The sequence below is a fragment of the Elephas maximus genome, chromosome 9 (assembly GCF_024166365.1).
Source record: "Elephas maximus indicus isolate mEleMax1 chromosome 9, mEleMax1 primary haplotype, whole genome shotgun sequence".
Lineage (NCBI taxonomy): Eukaryota > Metazoa > Chordata > Mammalia > Proboscidea > Elephantidae > Elephas > Elephas maximus.
Genome location: NC_064827.1, coordinates 42,546,601 through 42,552,600, shown reverse-complemented (window position 1 = coordinate 42,552,600; position 6,000 = coordinate 42,546,601).

Sequence of the window (6,000 nt, the reverse complement as noted above, 5' to 3'; positions counted from 1 at the left end):
AATTCAAATTTAACTGGCCGTCTTGTATTTTATCTGACAACTCTATGCAGAGCCCAGCCTATGAAGACAGGACCCCAGGTGTCCCTTCTTTGTGGCCCCGCATGCCTGTGAGCCCCAGAGACTCTCTCAGGCCTCCCCCCAGGACATGTTTCATGACATTGACCCAAACTTCCACCCTCATGGCCATTTTAGCTGCCGCTTTTCTCTCTATAACCTCCTTATCCTCCACTTCAACCCTGGGGCCTCATGTCCCACCAGCTCATCAAGGCAACTCTCTCCAAACACCTACTGGCTGGCCTCTCCTCAGCACCCACCCCCTGACTCCCTTTGGCCTCTGGATAGCCCAGGTATCTGGGTTTTCATCTCCCTCCTCAACTACTCCTTCTCAGTTACCCTCCTGTTCCTCAGAATCCTGCCCCGGCCCTTGGCCCACTGTCATGTGACTCCCATGGTGAATGCCCAGGGGCTGATATCTCCTGTTCTCTTTCTCTTGAGCTCAGGCCCACATATGCACCTGTGTGCTTGATAACTCAAGGCCCAAGGGGCCCCAGTTTGGGTGCTTCACTTCGCTCTATGCTTAGAATCCTTCAAAGGGGTTTAGACCCTCAGGATAAAACCCGAGCCCCTTGGCCTGGCAGATAAAGCCCTTCATGATTTGCCCATACCCATTTCTGTAGTCCTCCTCGAGCCATCCACAGTTTCCGGAATATATTAGGTTTTCTCACAATCTCACTGAACTTCAAATGACCTACCCCCCTCCCTCACCTCATCTTGGAGGACTTAGTGACATGCGACAAGGAGATTTACTCCTTGTCTTTGGGGACCCCCATTCTAAATGACGAAGGGGAGACAGGCCCTGTCCTTAGGGTCCTCCCCCTCCAGTCTGAGGGGGAGGAGGAGACACAGGCACTATTTCAAGGACATGTCACAATGTCACCTCTACCAGAAGATCCTCACCCCCTTCCAGGCTTTGTTAGCTGCTATTTGTATTCCCCCAACCTGAACACAGTGTATTCTGAGTTTTATCTGCTTGTCTCGCTCTTTCACGAGAGAGACGGGACTACGTCTTCACCTCTGGGTCCCTGTGATCCAGTCCAGCAAATGAGCCCAGGGCCAGATCCCCAACCCCAATTTGGATCCCAGTTCCCTTCTTTACCAATCTGACCCCAGCCCAGTCCAACTCTTCCGGAGCTGTGACCTCATCCAAGAACCCCAGTCCGCTTTTGACCCTTACCTCATTGCTGAACGGACCTGAACAGCACACATAAGGAAAGGACTAAAGGCAGGTTTCCCCCACTTCCAGGGGAACATCTCTCCCTTCCTGAAGGAAGAGACCCAGCATTCTGAGACCACTCAGGTTCTGCAGAGGGCCATGAAAGGCAGTGATCTGGGGTCACAGTGAATGAGAATGACGACAGTTCTTAAGGAGATCCTGTGACTGGTAGCCTTTTGGACTGCAGCCTGCCCCTGCCTCTCCCTGCAGAGTGACCTGCTGGGCAAGTTAGGGTGGGGTGGAGTTTGGTGGGGGTGGAGGTGAGGTGGGGGCAGCGCACGTTCCAGACCTGGCCTGATCTTTGGCACCCTCTAGAGGACAGTTTCATTCCCAGATCTGGGCTTTTGGCAAACAAATCCTACACTGTTGCCCCCAACAAGGGGCTGCCCGCTCAGAAGCTCCCTGGACCTACTCCCCTACTCCTGTCCACCTCTCCAGCTGGCAGGTCTTCTCACAATCTGCAAATTAGCAACAGCTCCCTCATGTCTCAGCAACGGGTTATCTGCTGAAATTTCAACCTGTCCTAACCTTTAAGGCCTAGCCATAAGGCATCTGGTGCCCAGGCTCCCTCCTGACCCTTCCTTAGCCACTGAGCTTCCATAGCCTTGAGCCTGAGCCCCATTCTCTGGTCCAACTTTGGCTCTTCCATAGAGGCCAAGATTGCCTTTCCTGAGGCATTTTCCTGAGGACAGGGCCTACGTTTCCCTCACCCCTCAGATGCGGGTTTCCAAAGGATCAGGTCCAGGCTTCTTCTTCCTCCCTCAGAATAGGGGCCTTCAGGGGACTATTCCCACAGGTGCCTGTTAGTTTCTTGTACTGTGGTGGCTTGCATGTTGCTGTGATGCTGGAACCTATGCTACCAGTATTCAAATACCGACAGGGTCATCCACCATGGACAGGTTTCAGCTGAGCTTCCACACTAAGACAGATTAGGATGAAGGACTTGGTGATCTACTTCTGAAAACAGTTAGCCAGTGAAAATCTTAAGAACAGCAGTGGAACATTGTCTTACATAGTGCCAGAAGACGGGATCCTCGGGTTGGAAGGCACTCACAATATGACTGGAGAAGAGCTGCCTCCTCAAAGTAGAGTTGACCTTAATGATGTGGATGGAGTCAAGCTTTCAGGACCTTCATTTGCTGATGCGGCATGACCCAAAATGAGAAGAAAGAGCTAAAACATCCATTAATAATTGGAATGTGGAATGTATGAAGTATGAATCTAGGAAAATTGGAAGTTGTCAAAAATGAAATGGAACACATAAACATCGATATCCTAGGCATTAGTGAGCTGAAATGGACTGGTATTGGCCATTTTAAATTGGACAATCATATAGTTTACTATGCCGGGAATGACAAATTGAAGAGGAATGGTATTGCATTCGTTGTCACAAAGAACATTTCAAGATCTATCCTGAAGTACAACGTTGTCAGTGATAGGATACTATCCACACACACGCAAGGAAAACCAGTTAATACAACTATTATACAAATTTACAAACGAACCATTAAGGCCAAAGATGAAGAAGTTGAAGATTTTTACCAACTTCTGCAGTCTGAAATTAATTGAACATGCAATCAGGATGCACTGATAATTACTGGTGATTGGAATGTGAAAGTTGGAAACAAAGAAGAAGGGTAGGTAGTTGGAAAATATGGCCTTGGTGATGGAAACAATGCCAGAAATCTCATGATAGAATTTTGCAAGACCAACAACTTCTTCATTGCAAATACCTTTTTCAACAACATAAACGACCACTATGCACATGGATCTTGCTGGATGGAATACACAGGAATAAAATTGACTGTATCTGTGGGAGGAGATAATGGAAAAGCTCAATATAATCACTTAGAACAAGGCCAGGGGCCGACTGTGGAACAGACCATCAATTGCTCACGTGCAAGTTCAAGTTGAAGCTAAAGAAGATTAGAACAAGTCCATGAGAGCCAAAGTATGACCTTGAGTATATCCCCCGTGAATTTAGAGACCATCTTAAGAATAGATTTGGCACATTGAGCACTAATGACAGAAGACCAGAAGAGTTGTGGAAGGACATCATACATGAAGAAAGCAAGAGGTCATTAAAAAGATAAGAAAGAAAGAAAAGACCAAAATGGATGTCAGGAGAGACTCTGAAACTTGCTCTTGAGCATCAAGTAGCTAAAACAAACTAAAGAAATGATTGAGTAAAAGTGCTGAACAGAAGATTTCAAAGGGTGGCTTGAGAAGAAAAAATGAAGTATTATAATGACATGTGCAAAGACCTGGAGTTAGAAAACCAAAAGGTTTGAACAAGCTTGGCATTTCTCAAGCTGAAATAACTGAAGAAAAAATTCAAGCCTCGAATTGCAATATTGAAAGATTCTATGGAGAAAATACCGAACTGTGAAAGAAGCATCAAAAGAAGGTGGAAGGAATACACAGAGTCACTGCACCAAAAAGAATTTGTTGGCATTCAGTCATCTCAGGAAGTAGCATATGGTCAAGAACCGATGGTACTGAAGGAAGAAGTACAAGCTGCACTGAAGACATTTTCGAAAAACAAGGTTCCAGAAATGGATGGAATATCAATTAAGATGTTTCAACAAAAGAATGCTAACACTGGGAGTTCTCCCTCCTCTATGCCAAGAAATTTGGGAGATAGATACCTGGCCAACCAAATGGAAGAGATTCATATTTATGCCTATTTGAAGGAAAGGTGATCCAACTAATTAAGGATATTATTAAACAATATCATTAATATCAAACAGAAGTAAAATTTTGCTGAAGATCATTGAAAAATGGTTGCAACAGTGCATCGACAGGGAATTGCCAGAAATTCAAGCTGGATTCAGAACAGGACATGGAATGAGGGATATCTTTGCTGGTATCAAATAGATTCTGGCTGAAAACACAGAATATCATAAAGATGTTTACCTGTGTTTTATTGACTATGCAAAGGCATTCGACTGTGTGGATCACAACAAATTATGGATAACTTTGAAAAGAATGGGAATTACAGAACTCCTAGTTGTGCTCATGCAGAGCCTGTACATAGATCAAGAGGCAGTTGTTCAAAAAAACAAGGGGATACTGCGTGGTTTAAAGTCAGGAAAGGTGTGTGTCAGGGTTGTATCCTTTCATCATACTTATTCAATCTGTATGCTGAGCAAATAATCCAAGAAGCTGCACTATATAAAGAAGAACAGGGCATCAAGATCCGAGGAAGACTCATTAACAACCTGCAATATGCAGATGATACAACCTTGTTTGCTGAAAGTGAAGAGGACTTGAAGTACTTACTGCTGAAAATCAAAGACCACAGAGAAAAGTTGTCAAGGATTTCATTTTGCTTGGATCCATAATCAACATCCATGGAAGTAGCAGTCAAGAAATCAAAGGATGCAATGCATTGAGCAAATCTGCTGCAAGAGACCTCTTTAAAGTGTTAAAAAGCAAGGATATCACTTTAAGGACCAAACTGCACCTGACCCAAGCCATGGTGTTTTCAATCACCTCTATGCATGCAGGAGCTGGGCAATGAGTAAGGAAGATTGAAGAAGAATTGAAGGCTTTGGCTTATGGTGTTGGTGAAGAATGTCGAATATACCATAGACTGCCAAAAGAATGAATAAATCTGTCTTGGAAGAAGTACAGCCAGAATGTTCCTTAGAAGAGAGGATGGCCAGATTTTGTCTCACATACTTTGGACATGTTATTGTTGCCAGAATTGAATAAGGTTCTTGCCTCTCACTGGTCAAGAATTAACAGGTAAGGCGCGGAGAGCTTTCCACACAAGCAAAGCTTCGTTGAAGCGGCTTGCAAGCGGAGACGAGGAGGGCCTAAGCTATGCTTACCCCTGTCTCACAGAACAAAAGACTTGCCTGGGTTTTTTTAAAGTTTTTGGGTGGGAAAAGATTCATGTTTATTCACAGACACAGGTGGGGATATGTTAAATACCATTCCCGCATAGTAGCTTTCTAAGATGGCTCCTGTCACGGAGGCCTCTGGCATTCTTAGCAGGACTTATTATGGGATGTCGTGCCTGTGCAGTCTCTTGATCCCCGAGTTCAATTCCCTAGCTGCGGCTGCAGCCCCTCACTGCCCCGGTGGAAGGTCACACAGTGGTCACAGGTCAATGTTCTGCGAATGTCCCTGGGGCTGGTTTTATCTGGCTGCTCCTGAAAGACAACTTTAAAGAAGTTTGTGGGCTGTTTTCTGATACCACGCCAAATAGTTCTGGGGAATGGCTTTGTTTCTGCACCCTGGCCCACTTCCTGTTATTTTGTTACTTTAATTTGTTTATGTGAATTGCAGTTTTGGGGGCCCCTCTGTTTCCTGTCTTATTATCAGGAGGTACCAGTCCCTGGAGGACATCATGCTTGGTAAAGTAGAGGGTCAGTGCAAAAGAGGAAGGCCCTCAACGAGATGGATTGACACAGTGGCTGCAACACTGGGCAGTCACAGTGGCTGCAACAAGAGGACTGTTGTTATTGCTAGGTGCTGTTGAGTCGGTTCTGACTCATAGTGACCCCATGAACAACAGAAGGAAATGTTGCCCAGTCCTGTGCCATCTTCTTCAATCGCTGCTATGCCTGAACCCGTTGCTGCAGCCACTGTGTTAATCCATCTCGTTGAGGATCGTTCTATTCTTTCTCTTTTGTGCTGACGCTCTACTTTCCTAAGCATTATGTCCTTCCCTGGGGATTGGTCCCTCCTAACAACATGTCCAAAGTAAGGGAGATAAA